This window comes from Mus caroli, unplaced genomic scaffold (assembly GCF_978045245.1).
Source record: "Mus caroli unplaced genomic scaffold, Mus_caroli_1 scaffold_5, whole genome shotgun sequence".
NCBI classification, from domain to species: Eukaryota; Metazoa; Chordata; class Mammalia; order Rodentia; family Muridae; genus Mus; species Mus caroli.
In genome coordinates this window covers 57,181,800-57,203,287 of record NW_028227260.1, presented here as the reverse complement: position 1 = coordinate 57,203,287, position 21,488 = coordinate 57,181,800, and the positions used below count along the sequence as shown (strand labels likewise).

General features: G+C 34.2%; 1 protein-coding gene across 3 annotated transcripts in view; it reads right to left on the bottom strand.

The window, feature by feature from the left end:
- Hdx (highly divergent homeobox) overlaps window positions 1-20,582 on the bottom strand; it is a 122,163-nt gene extending 101,581 nt beyond the window's left edge. For all 3 annotated transcript variants that reach the window (XM_029472957.2, XM_029472958.2, XM_085838048.1), the window contains exon 1: window positions 20,456-20,582. The gene's annotated coding sequence lies outside the window, so the exon portion shown is untranslated. The remainder of the gene's footprint in view (window positions 1-20,455) is intronic.
- Window positions 20,583-21,488: the final 906 nt, after the last annotated feature.

Genomic DNA, 21,488 nt, shown 5'->3' with positions numbered 1-21,488 from the left:
CTTGGCAATTATAAGCAAAGTGGCTAAGAAAATGTACGTGCAATTTTATGCATAAAAGTAAGTGTTCACTTCTTTTGCATAAATACCTAGGAATGGTATTGCTGAGTCATATGCTTAAGTGTCTAAGTTACATGCTTTCAAATGCAATATTCAATGAAAGGTTACATTACTTCATTTCCTCATAAGCATTTGTTACAGCCAAGGCTATTGAAAAAGTGGTTGAAAATGTGTGATTTATGCATAACTATGGTTCCATTACTTTGTATTTTTCTCATCATTCATGATGTTGAACAAGCACATACACTCTTTTGCCATCTATGTATCTTGTTTAATATTTTAAAGTTTTAAAGTACTAATTTAAAAAGTGATATCAAATAGAAAGATAGCACTTAAGGTACTACTTCTGATAAAGCATATATAATTCAGTATATATAATGAACACTGAGAACTGCTTTTGATTTAAAAAATACCTGAAGTACTTGGGAAATATTTGAACAAGATACTTATATAAACAAGATAGGTGGGATGGTTAGGGGGGATCTTGGAGGAGTTGTGGGATGGGAAACCATAATCAGAATATATTTTATCAAAAAACTATATGTTCAAATTAAAATTTTTACAGTACAACTTTGAGAGTGAGTGAGAGGCTGGGGCCTGAGAGGAGATAAAGGGAGGGAATGTGGGAGAGGTTGTCAGGACAGGGAAGGGGGAAATAATGTAATCATATTTTAGTTAACATTTCAAAATATATTCCACAGATCAGGGGTTTTAACTTTGATGACATTTATTTCCCCTTTTATTGACTCTGCTTTTTATATTAGTTTTGCTTGAGTTAGACTATTCTATACCCAATAACTTTTCATACAATTTTGGGCATTTGTTTGGAATCCTGCTGTGATTGTATCTGTGATTATACTGAATCTATAGATCAGCTCAATGAAATTCATTATCTTAGCATTATTACATTTCTTAATTCATCAATGTATTTAGTTACATGTTGATTTCTGGTTTTTCAACATACAGATCAAACACTTGTAATGTCAAAATTATACAAACATATTTTTTATTTGCCAGTAAGGTGTTATAGTAAATTTCATTCATTTTTAAATTTCTGATTGTTCTTTGCTATTTTATTGATACACTGTTGTTTGCTATGTTGAGTTTGCAGTTGAAGACTTTACACAGTTCACATATTACTTGCAGAAGACTTTTATTTTGTGCTTGGTACCTTTCTAACTTACACCATCCACACAGATAGGCTTTTCCAATATTTATGTCTTTTAGTTCTCTATCTTTACTTATTACACTGGCTGGGAACTACAGCATGGTTTTGTTTTTGTTTTTAATTTAAGTATAATTTAATTTAAGTATAATATTTCACCCTTGTGCTTAATTTCAGAAGCAAAGATTAAGTCTTTTACCATTAAGTACAATATTATTTGTAAATTTATCAATATTACGCTTATTAGATTACAAGAATGTCTTGTATTTTTCACTAAATGGAACACCATCAACAGCATCAGTAGGTGATTAATTTTTCCATGTTTTTGCATATCTATTGAGATGATAGTATTTTTTTGCTCTCTAATATTTTGACATGGTAAATTATGTTATTTGATTTTGAAACGGTAAAACTACCTCCATTCCTAGCATAAACACCAGTTGTGGTACATACATTTGATTTTATATATCACTTGAGTTGACTTATAAATATTTCTATCACCACTTTTGAGTCTCTATATTTTTGGGGATATTTCTGGTTCTCTTGTGCTATATTTAGCATTGCTACTATGCTAATAAGTAACAAAATAGATTTTCTATATATATTCTAAAAGAGATTACATATAACCGCTATATTTCATTTTAAATATTTGTTTAAAATTTCCAAATACAACTATAGAGGGTCAGCAAGATAACTCTGAGGATAAAGGTACTTGACAACAAGCCTAATGATGACTTAGATCCCCAGGATCAACACTGAAAAATATCCCTCAACTTCCACACACACACACACACACACACACACACACACACACACACACACAAACAAATGTTAAGAATAAACCATGGTTGCCATCCCTGTGAAGTGTTAAACTGCAAATCATTTTCCTATATTATCTAAATGATCGAAGTTTGAGTGAGTTTTGGCCCTCTGTGTTTTTCAGGGAATTGGTTCATTTAATCTAAATTGCTGAATTCCAAAGCGTGAATTTATTCCATTTCCTTTCAACTTGTCTAATGACTATACAGTCTGCAGTGATTTATCCTTCTCCTTCTTGGTATTGGTAATGTGTTTCTTTCCTCTTTCTTGTGAGCTTGGCAAGAAGTTTATCACTTATATTGATCTGAAAGAACTAGTTTTTCACTTCATTGATTTTTGTCAAAGTTTTTCTGTCTTCATTTACATTTATGTTTAATTTCTGCTCTAACTATTTACTGTTTGCTCTTCCCTTCACTCTGGTTTGTTTGGATTCAATTTACACTTAAAACAAATTCTTAGGGAAGATCTTATACCATTGTTTTGAGATATATTTTCACAAATATAAGCAATTACCACTGTACATTTCAATTTCTAATAAGTACTTCATTCATGGTCTACAAATTGTGGTAATAATTTAAAGTTACCCTTCAGTTTACAGTAATTTCAAAGTCCCTTTATTTATAGTGTAGTTAAAATGTTTAAGTATTATATTTCTTGCTATTGATTTCTACGTGTGAAAATGGAGAATATACTTTGAGTTACATAAAAAGGGGCAAACTTAACCATATATAGTCAGTCATTTCTCTAAATTCTGATTTCTTTCCAAGTCTGCTTGGTTTTGTTCATTTCCAAAATTCTCTGGGGAGTATTAATTTTTATGTACTCCCTCTTGCTAAATGTTCCATGTACAGTTAAAGGACTATGTATTCTACTGTTGCATGAATGTTTCTGAAAATGTCAATTGATTACATTGGCTCATGTATTGTTTGAGCTTTCTATATACTTACTGATTTTTCTATCTTTTAAATCCGTTACTGAAAGAATGAAGTCTTCAAGTATAGATAATTTTTTTTTCTTTTTTTATTTATATCAGGTTTGGCTTTATGTATTTTAAAAATCTGTTTTTCAGCACATGGACATTTGAGCATTGTTAATTATTTTGGTATACTGAACTTTTATTCAATAAGTCATTTTCTACAGGCAATCTATATTCCTTGTGTTTTTCCTTGGTTTGCATTCAACTAAGCTTGATGTTAATCTATATAATTCAGGTTTTTTTTTTTTATAGTATGTCTGTGTCTCACTATAACATTTTCTGTCGTTTTACTTCTAATCTGTTACTATAATATAAATTGGATCCTTTTTATAAAGCAGATAATTTAAGTCTTTTTAATTTGTTTGTTTTAATTTTGGGAGTTTTGGGTTTGTTTGTTTGTTGAGACAGGCTTTCTCTATGTGTAGGCCTAGTTGTCATGGAACTCACTCTATAGACTATACTGGCCTCCAACTCACAGATAAGTGGGCCTCTTTCTCCCAAGTTTAAGGCATGTGCCGCCACAACGTGGCAAGCAATCAATGTCTTTAGAGTTATTAGAACACTGGTATTAAATATACTGAGATAATTAGACTAATATATATTACTTAATTAATCATTAACTCTGACATTTTGTTCTTTGATACCTCCTTTCCCACTTGTTGATTTATTTATTTAAAAACATGGAATCATGTAATTTAATAGTTGATTAATGTATGTATGTTTTTCCTCTCATGCTGGCTTCAAAATCACATATAACAGAGGGTGACACTGAACTTCAGATCTTCTTGAATCTACCCCTCAGGTACTCAGGCTGTAGGTGTGGGCAATCATACCAAGGATTTTTCCAATTTATTTGGAATCATTTTAATAGTTCTTCACTTTATGTTTAATTCATCAGCTTTCTGGCTACAAGCCTATATCCATTTATATATAGTATAGCCTTTTCTCAAAGGTAGCATGTTGACTTCTTAAATACTTTCTTTTCTGTTTCATATATTTCTGCCTTTAAATGTTACTTTTTTTCCCAGGTAGTGGGTGTAATGTTTTCTTTCCCAAAATTTATAGATCTCTCGAATATTTCATTTACTGATTTTCAGATTCACTGTATTATGACCAGAGAATATCCTTTCTAGAAGTTTTTTGTTTGTTTTGTTTTATTGATTTTTGACAGTTTGATATCCTTAAATATTGTCCATGTTGATGAGATTTCCATGAGCACCTTAGTATTACATGTATTTTGTTATTGTTTTTATACTAATCAACTAAGTTAAGCTGAGAGTGTCACTTAAGTCTTTAAAAAGTAATTAATTTTTGACTCTATATTTGTAGCAAATACTAAGAAAAGGTATTCCTCTCTCAGAATACAAGTGTCATTGTTTCTTTTTTATGTTTTGTTTCAAATTTTAGAGTGCTATTATTTGATACAAATTGTTTAAGCATTTTATATTTTAATTAATTGATCCCTTTATTTAAAAGAATGGCCGTCTTCATCCCTAGTAATATTTTTTCCTTTTTAATTCTTTCTTGTTGGGGGCGGGGAGGTGTTTTGAGACAGGGTTTCTCTGTATAGCCCTGGCTGTCCTGGAACTCCCTCTGTAGACCAAGCTGGCTTCGAACTCAGAAATCCACCTGCCTCTGCCTCCCAGAAACTGGGTTTAAAGGTGTGCGCCACCACTGCCTGGCTCCTTTTTTAATTCACATATGATATATTGATATAATATAGCTTTCTTCTCATGGTATATTTTTGCATTCACTTATATGTGTCTGTGTCTTTGTGTTTAAAGTTACTTGTAGGCAGTTTATGCCTTTTAGATGGCCTATTTTGACAGTTTTTAATTGACATAAACATCAATATGGTTGAGTTTAAGTGTATAATATGCTTAATTGTTCCCTATTTGTCTATTTGTCCAACCCATTCTTTGTGTTTATTAATATTTTTGTATTTATTATTTATTCTTCATCTTAAGTTTTTGTATTCATTAAATGTTTTTGTGATTCTAACTTATTGGTCATCACACTTTGCTCCTTTATTTGAGTTAACTCTTTGGAGACAGTGGTATACATGTGGAACTTATTGCCTTATTAAGTTATATGATACTATTTCAGACAAAAGTATCTTGAAAATGATATCCTTTAATTTCTTCTCTCACTAGCCTTTATTTCATTGCTAAATAATGTTGTCTTATTACATTTTAAAGCTTTCAATAAATTTTCATTAAAAATTAAGGAGTGGTTTTTAATATGATTTTTTTAAATAGAAAAGATCTTTCATTTTTTCACCCACATATGTACTATTTCTAGTATTATTTTTACTATTATAAATTCCGTATTTCAATTTGCTTTCATTTTCTTCTTCTCTAAAAAGAACTTTAATAATCTTGATAGAGTACACCTGCTGCTGGAATGTTTTTGAAACATTTCTCTCTTTCATAAGTGAACTACATTTATTTTGCTTTGACATTTTTCATAAAGAATTTGGGTTGATTTTCTTTTCTTTTTTTTTTTTTCCCAAAACAGACTCTCATGTATTCCAGGATAACTTTGGACTCAGTCTGTAGCCAAGGACTCTTTTTGTCGCCAAGAACTAGATTTCATTGCACTTGTATTTATTTATTTATTTATTTATTTATTTATTTTCTTGTCTTTAGCGTTTACGAGTTTTTAAAAGTTCTCTCTCTCCCTCTCCCCCCCTCTCTCCCTCCCTCCCTCCCTCCCTCCCTCCCTCCCTCCCTCCTGCTCTCTCTCTCTCCTTCATTCATTTCCTCCCTCCTGCTCACTCTCTCCTTCATTCATTCCCTTCCCCTTTACCTCTCTGCCCCACTCTCCATGTGCCTGGAGATTAGAGGAAAGCTCTCTAGAGTTGGTTCTCTCCTGCCACCTTGTGGGATCCAGAAACAGGTGGTCAGGTCTGCGCACAAGACCAACCAGCTAAGTCATCTTAGTGGCTTTGTTGTCTGTCTTTTTTGAGACAGTTTCACGTAGATCAGCAGGATCTCAAACTTGCTTGGTATTGGAGGCTGATGTTGAACTTCATATCCTCTTGCCTATACCTCCTGAAAACAGGAATTAAAAATGTGCTACACCACATATGGTTTATGCAGTACTGAAAATTGCACACATTACTCTATTAAGTAAGCTGCATCCCCAGAACTAAGATTATTTTTAGTTTAAGTTCTTAAAAGGTGTGGCTTCACTGTTTCCATCTTTTTTTCAATGAGGTACCTCACTCTTACTTCCCTGTATATAAAGTATAGCCCGCACCCCCTTTTCTGCCTTTAGTATTTTCTGTCCCTCTGTATTTTAGCAATTGGATAATTCAAAATGCTAAGACATCACACCCAACCTTTATGTCATGTACTCTTCCATTTCTATAATTTCAAACAAACCATTAAAAATAGCTTCCATTTGTCTCATCCTACTGCTTTTTAATCTTCGTAAACATATCTCATGTGATAACAACAGTGGTTTAATTAGTCTTCTAGACCTAACTTTCTTCCTGAAGGTGCCTTAATTATTTCCTCTTTGAAATGTGAAGAATACATCTTCCTGTTTCTGTGTATTCTAATATACTGAATCTTCAGTTAATTCTATATATGGTGAACATTATTGTTGGCTAATGGATATATCTGTAGTCTTTAGGTATGTTTAGGCTTTGCTAGGAAAAATAATTAAGTTATTTGAAAGTAGTTTGAAGAACTGAGGTTGGCAAATCTAAAATTGCTTTTATTCTAGAATTAATTTGCTACATTACTGAGACAATGTCTTTTGAGGACCCTCCTAAAAGTATCATGCAATGGGGGCTTTCCAATTTGGTTAGGAGGAACATTAATTATAATTGATCCTGTGTGAGTGAACACTTATTTATGTAATTATATTTATTAATAGACCATGTCACATATAGTCCAAATTGTCCTTGAATGTGTTATGTAACAAAGAATGGTCTTAAGTTTCTGCTCTTCCTACCTTTACTTCCCAAGTGCAGGGATCATTGGTGCTGCCATACCTGCCTCTTATGTGAACTTTGAAGACAGTTTGGCCTGTTGATTTCTAGTGATGTTTTTCTCCTCTCTGTCCTCAGTAGCTTGTTCACTTGAGCTGATCAGTATTCAACTTAAAGATTTGAACAATCTTTCTATAGATCTCTTGAGATCTATGTGTGATAACCTCCCATGTGCAGGACTCATGTCTAAATTCCTTTGTCCTTCAAAGGTACCTAAACTGTTATCCTTAACTCTAAAAACTATGTCTCCTCATATCAAAGATACTAGGATGCTTGGGTTGCTTTTCTTTGGCCTATCATTCAAATGTTCCCAAGGCAATGAGTTGGAATGATCTAAGAACTCATTTTGTTAGTTGTTGTTCTATCAGAAATCATTGTCCTGGTCTGCCTTTTGTCATAGGCCTGAAGTCCATTAATTCTTATATTGTTATGTTTGTTTTTACACATTTAAGATGAAAGTCTGTATCTTGTTGCTGTCAATTCATCATGGCTGTGAGCAGAAAATTCAGATGGCCTTTTAGGGTAGAGTTTAGGAGTTAAGACATCTTTGCATTCAATGGGCTTAACTCTAGTTTCACAGTCTTGGAACAGATAACTGAACTCTTGGTCCTGAACATCCTCAAATGGATAGTGGGGATATAAAAAAATGTTTCATGATGAGTCTTCTCCACTAAAATAACTGCTAAGTTATAATGTTCTATGTAAATGACATTTCTCAAACTTTAAATTTTTTATTTATTTGTTTGTTTGTTTATTGATTTCTCTGTATAGCCCCAACTGTCCTGGAATTAGCTCCATAAACCAGACCAGCCATTAACTAAGAGATCCATTTGCATTTGCCTCCCATGTCATGGAGTTAAATGCATATGTCACTATGATTAGGAATAATTTAACAAATACTACTCCATTCCTATACCATTAGCATAAAACTTCAAACAAAGGAAATATAGTATTATATCATAGTAACAAAAGAAAGAATGATCCTATTCTTCCTATTTGTAAGAGTTTAATTTTTTAAAATCTCAAAGAATGCAAAAATGTTTAGTACAAAAATATCGAACATAAAAGGATATCATAATAAAACAGGCTAAATTTCATTTAGGAAAACTTGAATAAATATATAGTAATTAATTGGAATTTCAATGTTAAATCTGAACATGTGTGAAATACTTATTATTGTAAATCTATTCTCAAATTTGTATCTTTTGGGTATCATTTACATGTAAAATTCTCCTCAACCCAAACTGTTTTACTTAGCTTATTTTACTATTAACTTACAAGAATTACAGATGTTGTAAAAAAAAAAATATGTACAAAGTCTACTAATGGGTATCTGACATATTCTAATAGCATGAAAATATATTCATTATCTGTTTATTGAACTACAATTTACTGACATGACCTATACACATCTCTTGCCTTTTTTTAGAAATATAATTGGTTCTGTCATTTATGAGACAGGAGATATTATAAACAATCCTACTGCACGAGTTCCTCAAAGCATAAAGATGTGTCTACTGACCTCATCTAAAAATACCTTAAATGTATAATTATTCATGTTTACCAGATTCATAAAGTTAAATTTAGATTCATCATGGCATAGAAACACATTGCAACACAATTTCATGTATACATGATCCACAAAAATATATGAAAACATACATAACTGATACAGCAGAGATACCCACATACACATGTATAGCTACATTTATAATATTTGAGTCTTTTTGTTTGGAGGAAGACAAAGTCTCACTCTGTAGCCCAAACTGGCCTAGAACTCAATATATATTGCAGTCTAGCTTCAAATCCATGGCAATACTCAAGCCTTAACCTCCTGAGTAATGGGATTACCAACATGAGCCACCATGTCCAGCTCTAATATTTAAATTCTAATGAACTTAGAATATGTTTATATCAAAGGGGGAAAATGTTTCAGCAAGTAAATACCCGGGATCTCAGAATGTTTCATTGATAATAATTTATCATCTTTTAAGATATTTGCATTTATTATGTGTTAATGATAAAATTAGGCTGTCTATAAATTATAACAGCATTTTATATATTTGGATGACAAAATTCGTATTATTACAAAAAGGAGAAAGATCAGTTTCAAACAGATACTCCAGCACAAGGCAAAACCATAAATAAGGCTTCAATACATGAGTAATTAATTTCCCTGTATCTTTAACTCTGATTTCATATAACAAATCTACAGCCCATCCACATATAGAATATAGGGATATCACTAATATCTTGAGGTTCATAGTTCCCCCTAATGAACTAATCAAGCACTGTGATTTATACATCTTTCATCACTAAATTATGGTTCTTTATGTATGGTTGTCTCTAAACAAACTGTACAAGAAAAACCTTTCTTCCTGGTAGTATACTGATAGTATGTTCTTAACCATTCTTTCTCAATTTTTTTAATCACGATAACTCCATCCAATTTCTCTTCTTACCTTCTCTACTCCCAGAAGGAATGTTTATTGGTGGATAAAATTTGTTTTAAGATTAGTGTCATATTTCTTTCTTTAAACATTCTTTTGATATTTCTTGAATCAGATTTGCATTAAAGGTAGTTTTGTTTTGATAGGAAGACCTAGACTATCCAATTTTTTTACTCCTTATTTCTTATATCTCCTGTTTCTGATTTTTATATCATTCTACAAAAATCCTAGGGAGGAAAACTTTTCAGTACACAAGCTTTCGGGCATAGGACAAGTCCCTTGAAGCACGCCATCTAGTGGTGCATATGTAGTGGTGTATAAGCATTCAGATACAAAGAAGATAAACAATATACAAACAGACACAATTTTTACCTAAATACTGGAAATATATTTATTTCCCTCAAAGAAAAAAGAACTCAAACTGTCGTTAAAGAGTTAAATTTTTACAGCCATTATAAATACATTATGGAGGTTCCTCAAAAAATTAAAACTAGAACTCATGTATGATCCAATAATGTCATTACTGAGTAGAAACATTCACAGTAGCAAAGATATGGTGAACTCAATCTGAGTGTCCATAAATGGTTGTATAAATAAAGGGAGTGCGGTATATATACATGCAATTAAGCCTTAAAACAGAAGGAAACCTTGTCATTTGCAACAACATAGATAGAACTGGGGGACATTATGCTAAGTAAAATAAGCCAAGAATAGGAAAAAGCAAGATTACATGATTTTGTTTATATATAAAATACAAAGAAAAAAAAAGGATGAACTCATCAAATCCGAGTAGAACAATGCTTGTCATAGGTTGGGGGTTGGAGAGATTGTGGATAGATATTGGTGAAAGCATACAAGTATTCAATTAGATAAAAGGAGTGATTTCCAGAGATCTATTGTGTAGCATGACAGTAGTTAATCGTAATGGATTGTTTACTTTAAAAGTGATAAAAGAATAGATTACAAATGTTTTCAGAACAAAACCCATAATAAGTATGTAAGGTAACATGTATGTTAATTAGCTTGTTTTAGGCATTCTACTATGTGCATATATTAGAACATAATATTGGCTAGACACTGTATACACCTTTAATCTCAGAATCTCGGAGGGATTAAGACAAGAGGACCATAAGCTAGAGTTTAATCTGGGCTAGACAGAAAGATTGTGTTTCTATAAATATTTGTAGGTCATAAATATATAATTACATATATAATTGTTATCATTTAAGTAACACATAATTATCATTATACATATTTTTAATAAACTAAGAAAACATTGGATTACTTAAGAGCCTTATAAGAGAACAATTCTGAATTCAATACCCACAGGAAAAGAAACCACTTCTGTTTGTTTGCTTGTTTGTTGTGTTTTTCTCATGCTTAGGTTGTGTATCCAAGGATGATCTTGAATGTCTGTTCCTCCATTTTCTGCCTCTCACATGCCTAAATTAGTCACATGCCAATAGGCCTAGTTTGATGTGATACTAAATACCCAATCTAGAGCTTGATCAATGCTAGGCAACCACTCCACCAACTGAGCTACATCCTTATCCCTAAAGACATTTGTTCAGTGTCTATTTGAAAGAGACAACGTGTAGTGGCTATTCCTGGTTGTCAACTTGACTATATCTGGAATGAACTACAATACAGAATTGGAAGGCTCACCAGTGATCTTAATCTGGAGGCTGAGAGATAGAACTTTCTGACCTGGATCTTGGTATGGAGATCTTGAGGCATAGTGGCTATGGATTCCAGAAGATTAAGACAGGGAGATCTCAAAAGGTCATCTGGGATTAAAGGCGTGGTGGCACACACCTTTAATCTGAGCTACACTGGAGACTATATAAGGACATTGGAAAAAGGGAGTCTCTCTCTCTCTCTCTCTCTCTCTCTCTCTCTCTCTCTCTCTCTCTCTCTCTCTCTCTCTCTCTCTCTCTCCCTCTCTCCCTCTCTCCCTCCCTCCCTCCCTCCCTCCCTCCCTCCCTCCCTCTCTCCCTCTCCTTCACCTGCTTGCCATGTGGGACTGAGTAACTGATAGATCCTTAGACTTCCATTCACAGCTGCTACTGACCATTTTTGGAAATTGGACTGCAGACTGTATGTCATCAATAAATTCCTTTACTATATAGAGACTACCCATAAGTCCTGTGACTCTAGAGAACCCTGACTAATACAGAAGTTGGTACCAGTAACATCCCTCCATGGCCTCTGCATTAGCTCCTGCTTCCTGACCTGCTTGAGTTCCAGTCCTGACTTCCTTTGATGATAAACAGCAATGTGGAAAGTATAAGCTTTATTCACCCTTTCCTCCCCAACTTGCTTCTTGGTCATGATGTTTGTGCAGGAATAGAAACCCTGACTAAGACACAACCAAAACATGATCTTTCCTAAACTGACAAAAATTTCTTTGAGTCTTGGAGATATTCTACCTTAAGATGCTCAATTCTTACTACATCAAATGTCTTTCTATAGTTTACAACTGTATACCCATATACATCTTTCTCTGTGTGGTGTATATACACATGGCAATTTCTTTTATGATTAGTGTACAAAAACTTCTAAATTTTAAAAAAATCATATTTTTCAGATATTTGAAAGTAAGTCATTGGACTTACTGTAGTATCTACAAATCTCAGTTTTAAAGATACTGTCCTATATCAAGCATGTAAAATTAAAATTGAGCATGAACATTATTGCCAAGTTACAATCATGTATGTATTTAAAGAATAGCGGCCGGGCGCACACCTTTAATCCCAGCACTCGGGAGGCAGAGGCAGGCGGATTTCTGAGTTCAAGGCCAACCTGGTGTACAAAGTGAGCTCCAGGACAGCCAGGGCTATACAGAGAAACCCTGTCTTGAAAAACAAAAAACAAAAAACAAAACACAAAACAAAAACAAAAACAAAAGAATAGCATTAACTCCTAATGGATTTCTTGGCATTTTCTCTTGGCTAATCTTAACATATAGATATGAATAACAGTAGGGAAGATTATACAGCTGACATGTTTTTGACTCTTTCATTATAATTTTCTTCTTTTGTGGCAATCAGAACAGATCTGAATCTATAGAATAAACTATCCATAGTCTGATCCTGACCACATATAGCAAATGCTTTTCTATCATTCATATTTAATGCAAGTAAAAGGATTAAAGTATATATTTTATGTTTAGAACATTAATGTGCTATGCTTTTGAACATATATTTTGTTGTAATAATTGTGTGTGAGAGTGTATGCATTTGTGAATCTATGTGCATGCTGGTGTGCCAATGAGTTTGCATGCCTACGTGCATGTATGTGTGTATGAGTGTGTGTGTGTGTGTATGTGTATATGTGTGTGTGTGTATGTCTGTTGTTTTAATTTCTGAAACAGAATCTTGTTAGATAGTCCAAGCAATTATCAAACTCGCAATCCTGTTTCAGTCTCAAGTGCTGGGGCTATACTTGTGAGCCCCCATGTCGAGTTTGAAAATGAGTCTAAAACAAATTTTGAAAAGGTCAAGAGAGTCTAAGTAATAATGTTTTTCAGTATAATACGTATACTTCTATGGAAAACAGAAGGTTAGAAAGTGGGCAATAAGTGCTGGGACGGGTCCAGTTGATACATCATCCTGAAGAAAGGCTTTACAAAAGCTTGAAGAGTTTACCGGCAACTGGTATTTTGTATGGATACATAGTTTTAGTAATTTACTAAAATAATAGACTCATAGTTTAAAACTTAGAAATAACTTTATATCATAATAAATATAATAATTCTGATATCATCAGTAAACTGGAGATCAGAGATATAAAGTAACATATTTCAGAACTTGTTTTACCAAAATAATTCACATCATAAGCTCTTTTATGTCTAGATTATTTTGTCAAAACTGAGGGTATTATACACTATAAAGTATTTAAATAAATATTTTTATATATCCTAAAAGACAATCTTGAGTAAATTTGTTAAAGCTGTTCTAATAAAGTGGGGGGAACCCACCCTGGAAAGCTTTAATACAAATTTATCCTGTCACAGTTCAGAAGATTGGCACTCTACAATATGGATGTTGGGTTTCCATTTAAAGAAATGGCTTAATTCCTAGAACGTTACATTGTAAAAGTAAATTAAGATTGCAGGTGGAATTAAGATTGGTAGTCAGCCACCATAAATAAAATTATTCCACATTATTTGAGTGGGTTAAATGTGATGATCACCAGGGACCTTAAACATGAAGATGGAACCATAATAGCTTCAAGAATGATAAAATGTCAGAGTCCTAATAAAACATCGTCAGCTCTAAGACAGATAGAAGAAGGTTATAAGACAAGAAATGTGGGCAAATTCCAACACCTGGGAGGAGCAAGGATATGGATTCTTCACCTAGAATTCCCAAAATAGAAATTCTATTGACAAAAGTATTTTAATATAGTGAGAATCATTTGATAATTATCACTTTCATAACACAATGCATTTATGTTATTATTTTTGTCTGTTGTAAGGCAAGATTATTCTGAGAAGCCAGCTTTGGCTTCAGATTTGTGATTCTTCTGCCTGTCTCGCAAGTGCTGAGGTTATAGTATTTCACAATGCCAAATTTATGTTATTGTAAACCACTAATTTTATGGTACTATACCCCAGCAACAAACAGAAAAATGGTTTAGATGCCCCATTGAGTAACGCTAACAGCTCCTGCACATCAATCTATATACTTTTTGTGACTCTCTGTTGATTGTGCCTATGAGTCACGTATAATGACAAGTATCATTTCAAATGTGAGGCCAATGCTATCATCAAAGTAAGTGGATTCATCTAGACTCAACAATTTGATTTATTATATAATTATAGCTCTCCTTCTAATGAAACAGTGTCAGCTTCATGATGGAAGGAAGGTTATAAAAATCAGTCAGGTAATAGACAACAGAAAATACTTTGATTTCATATTTCTTTACATTTATGAAAGTGGACAGAAAATTCAATTTTTGTCTATGATCACCAGCTTTCAAAAGTCTAGGTAGTGAAGAAATTTTGACTTTGATTTCCAATATTGCTTCTCATATGTTAATGTGACTAGAGATCACCTGGGGGATCTTGCTAAAATACAGATGATGAGCAGGTTATCTGGGCAGGTCAGAAATTTTCAGTTTCTGAGTCTTTCCCATGTAATGGTCATGCTTCTATTCCACAGAGCATTCTTTGACTATCAAGGATTTAATAGATGCAAATACACCAAACCTAATCAGAAAAGTCAATTTACTGATAAATGATTTAATGTTGCTAGAGGTAAGTCTGAAGTGTTTTTTTCTTCTAACTAGAAATGATGCAGACACAGACTTTTTCAATATATTCATGATTGTAACATTATTTGTCAGTATTAAATATAAGGGTGGGGATTCTAAATAAAATAAGTAGCATATATTAAAAAATAACTCAAGTGGTTATGCTGTTGTCTTAGGAGAGATGAGTCAAGACTGAAGACTCAGACATCTACTATAATACTTCCCGCTAATGGAGAACATATTTCTCTTTTCACATTTTACAGTCTCCTAGGTCTCTACCAATCATACTCTTTTGTGAAGATTTTGACACGGAAAGTTGTTAATCTATGAAAGGGCAAAGCTACTTTGAAGATAGGTCGCAGATAATTACTTTCTAAAATGTTACAGCTAGTCCATCATAAAATACACAAAAGGTAGATCCAGCTAACCAAATAGCAAAGTATTAAAGCAATAAATTAGTGTAGTTGAAAGCATATAATCTTGTAATGCAACGTTTCATAAAACTCAGTGAAGGAATGTGTTCGCCATTGGCTGCTTAGACATCATAGTAAAGAATGTGAGCCTATTACCTTACGCCATGTGAAACCAGGAGGGTTCATATGATGAACCTCTTTTTGTAAGAAAAACACGTATCCACTGAGAAAAACATGGAAATTTTATAGACTTTACAGGCGAAGAAAGAGAGAAATTAGTGGACATATACTCAAGCATATACTCATGCAAACATTTGAAAAATAAAATGAAGTGTTTAGCTTAGAATAACACCTTCCTTATGTCCAAGTTCTGCCACTTACTAATTGCATGACCTTGCACAAAAACAACCCCCAAAATGACTGTCTACATGGAAAAGGTTTCTACTGGGTATGTAGGTCCCGTGTTTGCAAGACTGCTTAAAACACATCAAAAGAAAATGTCTCCCATTCCAAGGAGAGAGAAACTAAGGAGATGGTTCCCTTCATTTTTTTGTCACTCTAAGAAATACAAGGAGTAAAGATTCTCAGTCAGTTCAATTGCTTATTAAACTAGCTGTAAACCAACAGGGGACCAAGGAAGCTGAGCAACTTCTCTTGTACACCTTTACATGAAGAAGTAAACTATAGTGTTTGATTGACAAACACGATACAATATCATACATCCAGTTAATGCTGGCAGTTTTTCTACTAGCTGGCACAAAGATGACTCTACTTACACAAATGAGGTTTCCCTTACTGCCTTGGTATTATTGGTGCTTAGAAAGCTTCCAGGATGCCTGTAACAGTTTCTGAATATGCTAACCTTTCCAGCTTGTGTGTGTGTATCTGTTTATTGTTGAGGACCAAACTCAAGATCTAATTTTACTAGGCTAGTACTCCAATGCTGAGGTAAATTCCAGACCTAGCTGTTACAGCATCTTTCTTTTTCTTAAAATACCTTTTTTTCTTTGTTTTTGAGATAATAATTTAATTAGATTTCTCCTTTCCCTTTTCTCCCTCCAAACCCTCTCATATGCTTCTCCCTAGTCTTCTTCACATTCATGGCCTCTATTTTTCCATTAATTGCTATTGAATGGATATTTGTATTTCTACCACTCTAGATTTCATCACCTTTTACTTCCGAAAACAGTATACCTAAATATAGTATACTCAATGGAATTACATGTAACCACTAATTTCCATTTTAACTGATTCCACTATGAAATAAACATCAGCAATTCATATTTTTATCATGTTGAGGATTCTATTGTTTAAGAAATCTAATGTCCTCTCTAAAATACAATTTTAATGTGAATGAATTCAGTGTTTTTTAAAAAATAATTTAATGTAAAATTTATCATCTTGTATAGTTAAGGCACTGTATTTCTTACAGATTTATTTATGTTTTATTTTATGTATATGGATGTTTTACCTGTGTATATGCATATGGACTCTGTACATGCCTGGTATCGATAAAAGTCAAAAAGGGTCATTGGAACTGGATTTATGGAAACCAAATATAAGCATACACCATTGGGTCAAGCTTACACATGACTGACATTCCACACATAGTATGGAGGATATACACCTGCCTCATGCCATCATCCCCTTGACAAAGCTTTGATCTTCTCAGAGTCTAAACTACAACTGGAAATCCAAAATGAGTATCTACATTTAGTTATAGCCACACACACACACACACACACACACACACACCCTCACACCCCCACACCCCCACCACACTGGGCCAGGATGCCAGAGGCTCAGATCCTAGTTAAGTCTCTTAAGAATTCATTATGTTACCTTTCTCAAGGATACATTGATCATGAGTCAAATAGAAGTTGGATCCTGACTGTAGCATTTGAATCCTAGCTGTGTGGACCTAGGCAAGTCAACTACTTTGACCTTTCAGTTTCTCAAAATAAAAATGAAAAAAAAATTAGCAACTGTTTGAGAGGCATGCTATATGGTTTAAATACAATAAACTGTGTAAGACTATGAGGGTGTATATAAAATACACAATGCTTGTGCTAATATTAGCAAAGTACTTCACATCTCTAGGCCTCAGATTTATGGTATGTAAGATGAGAAAACTGGCTTATCATTAGAAAGTTCCTTCTAGCTCAAACTCTACATCTTAAATGAAAAAAAAAATCTTTTCTCTACACATAAGAATCATAAAATGAATATCAAAATACAGATGAAATTTTCTTCTTTGATATTTTATTTTAGTTTAGTTTAGTTTTTCGAGACAGGGTTTCTCTGTATAGCCCTGGCTGTCCTGGAACTCACTTTGTAGACCAGGCTGGTCTCGAACTCAGAAATCTGCCTGCCTCTGCCTCCTGGGTGCTGGGATTAAAGGTGTGCGCCACCAAGCCTGGCTGATCTTTTATTTTTAATGATGTAAAATAAAGAGCATGTTCAATCTTAAGTCCTGAATTTTCTTCAGAGTTGCCTACAGTTAGGCAATAGAATAATCTATTGGTGTGCAAATAAACATGTAAGGGAATCATATTAATTACTATATTTATTGTCTACAAACTAAAACTGCTTTGAAAGAACCCCATAATTTAGGCAAGAAGAGAAAAGGTCAAGGTAAAAGAACAGTCCCTAATAATAAATAGCACTTATAGTCACTTATAATAACCTGTTAGCATTATTTTAAAATTTATAAATTGTAATATCCTTCTGAATTGCTTTTAAGCTACAGTCTCAAACCACAACATTCAAAAAGTATTGGGATGGTGCCTCAAAATGAAATAAGAATTGAAAAAAAACTGTTTATCTAAAAAACATTCTCTATAATAAACTATGATTACACTATCATTCAAGCAAAATTTCTGTTCTATGAAACAATGAAATTTTATTCCCCAGGGGAGTATATATATATATATATATATATATATATATATATATATATATATGCAAATATATATGCAACTGTAGCAACCATTATGGTGATCAGCTGTCAAATTAAAACTGTCAAGGGTAGTCAATCTAACATAGTAATTGAAAGTATAATGCAATAAATAGTGATTAATAACAGATTTTTCAAGAGGCGATTCATGACATAATGTGATTAGAAAGAAGTACAGAGTGATGGGATGTCTCTAAGCAGTGTCTTTCCAGTGGAAAGAATTACAAACAAATCTACTTCTAAGGCAATAATGCTTTGGTTTTGTTTGTGGCATATTTGAAAGCCACTCATGAAATAGGTATCTCCATTATGCCTTTTTCGTGACTCACAGTCAGGTTTGTTTAGTCACCAGAGGAGTCCTTGCCTGACTAAAGATGACTAAAATTGATGTGTGTTTGTATAGTTCTCTCCAAAACAATATTACTTAGCTCCCCAGGGGATTGTTTTCTAAAGAAAAAAAGGACTGAAGTTACTATAGCTGTTTTCATTAGTCAGCTAGGTGTGTGGGAAGATAGTAAAGAACTGGCTGGTCTATTCTCAACCCCTAAGGATATAAAGTCCAGTTAAAGAGTACATAACACACACACACACTGCACAAAGTAAGATGGTAGACAACAGGGTAGAAGAAAGTGGCAAATCAAAGAACAGATGTGAGAATTTTAGGGAAGTTGACCTATACAGCCACTGCATTGTACTTGAAAGACACTTATAGGTGGTCTAATTCGAACAGCAGTTCCAAAGAGGACAAGATTTAAATTATGTAGAATAGAAAGTTGCCTAGGAAAAAGTGGTGATAGTGGTGTGAGAAGCAAAAGTGTTCAAGAAACAGTAGGGAAATTTACATTGAAGAAAGATAAGGTGCTACCATTCAAAAAGGCTAGATTGAGGTTTCGTTGTTGTTTTGCAATCTAGGTAGAATCTGACTTGGAATAATAGATAACAGGAAGTAGCTTGAAAAAATAGATAATAGGAAGCCAAGGATATTCTTGTTAGAGAAAACAATATTGAAGTAGTGTTCCCAGACAGGTAGTTTTATATGGTGAAAGGTATATACTGGCTAGGAAGCTCCTTTAGTTACCAGAGGAGTATAAGAGATAAGACTGAGGAGCAGGTAAAGAATGGTATGAGAAGACATACAAAGGAAAAGTTGCCAATATTTAACAAGATCTTCCCTTTAAAAATTGGAGAAAATCCCAGTTTTTCCCTGTAAAATGGGAGTAAATGATGAGATCATGGCAGGGACTAATAATCCAACCATACAATCTTTCCCCAAGGACAGAGGGGCTGATCATTCCTCCAAACAGTGGGGTGACATAGTCCGCCCCAATTAATGGATGCTAGAGAAAGTCTCTTGAAATAAAATTTGACTTAGACGGTTCTAATAGAAACACCCAAGAAGAAGAAAGAGGGAAAATATCAAATCTGAGATAGAGGTAAAAGCTTTATGTGATGGGGCTAACATGAAGAAAAGACAGACAAGTGAGTAAATGTATTTCTAAGTCTCCAAAGTGATGCTCCAAATTACTGAATGTCATATCACACCTAAGCTCTTTGAAGATTGAAAGTTAGATTTATTTTTAAAAATATTGTATACAATCCCCCCACACACACATCTTTAACTCTTCTTTATAACTGAAAACTTTAGTCTGCAAGTTCTTCAATTTCCTTCCTTTCCATAGACATATCTTTAAAGTTAGAATTTGCTTTCTCAAATTTATCAGTCTCATTTTGATGCTGAGTACACTCAGTAGGCCAAATGCAAAAACCAGTAGCAGATCCCTCACTTCCAATGGCATTTGAAACATCTCAAGGCCAAATCCCTAACCTTTCCCTTATTCAGTTCAGACACAGCTCAGCCCCTCCCCCTCCAGCTAAAGAGAAAAGGCGCCTGCGCAACTTCCAAGCCCATTCTCTCTGCAGTGAACCTCCCCCCTCCCCTCTAATCAGAGTGTTTATGCGCAGGCGCAGCGTCCTCGGTGCGATTTGAGTGGGGCTATGAGAAATCTACTGTCCAGTGAAATCTAGAAGTGGTAGAATTCAATCCTGTCTTTTCTTTAGAAGCAGAGGCGCCAGTTTCTCTTACTATCTGGCCAGTAGTAAGTCCCAGACATCGCCCTCTTTCAGAGCAAGGTCCTGCACTGTGTGGCAATACCCACAGTATCCCCATCCTCTGCTCCTTTCTAATTTCATGCTCTTCCCAGCCTTTGCTTGGAGGGTAGAGGAAGTTGGCTTCCTAGAAGCTGCACCAATTTATTGGCTGTATCTTTAGGCCACAGACCCTACGGGCCCCCTACTGGGCACATTGTCCCAGGGTCTTGAAAGTCCTCCTTTGCCCTTCACAGACAGTCAGGTTAGGCGCTTACCTCGGGCGTGGTGCGGTCACGAAAGAGATCAGAGGTTCCAAGATGAGACCAGGGCCAGAGCAGGCGGAGTCCGCAAGATTTTTTCCTGGGTCTCCACTGCCGCCTCAGACAATGAAATCAGCGTGTCCGATCATCAATTCTCATCATGATCGTGACGTCACCAAAGACAGCGGCCAATGAGAACCCGAGATCAGCTCCGGACAGTCCCTGGCCTCAGCCCAGAACCCAAGAGTTGGGAGGGAGGGGAGGAGAGGTGGCTTCCTGTAGTAGGGCTGCCTCTTCCTGGCACTTATCTGCTAAATCTGTGGCGGGGCCTCTCAGTTCTTCTCTCCCTGGATAGCTGTGAACATCCAGCATCCCTGTGCCTGTAGTAGTTTCATGACAATCCTTTGAGTCAAGTGATGCCTGGTCTTCAAACTTGAGATTTGCTTTGACCAAAATTTTTCTCCATTACCAAAACTGAATAGTAGCATAAAGGTTCATTTGACAGGTATATAAGCAATGTTATTAAAATTGAATGTTTCCAAAGACCCTTTGGATTTTTTCCAATAAGAATGAGTGTACTCATTTGTAACTGGTTGACTGTGGTCACTAAGGCAAGAAATGGACTTCACTCACTTAATCTCAATCCTTGTTTTGTCAGGAAAAAAATCTGGGAGATCACCTGTGAATTACAGGGGAAAAAAATAAAGGCAAGCCTTATGTTAAATTGGCAACACTTGATGCATTACCAAAATTTGTTGGGTGACATGAGAGATATATAATTTGTTGGTTAGTTACTGTTACAGAATTTACCATGCCATTTGGAAGATAGAATTAGCATGCAATAAACATTGACAACAATAAAATAAAATATATGATCTTATGTTCTGTTATTAAAGACTACATTGTTTTATGAATGAAGGCATCAGTAAGATAGGAAAGTTGGGGAAGCATTCTATTTTAATATTTTAATCTGATTGTTGGTTAAAAGAAGATACGAAGATAAAATGCAACTGTCTTAAAGGGGGAAAGGAATAGGCAACAGAAGTAT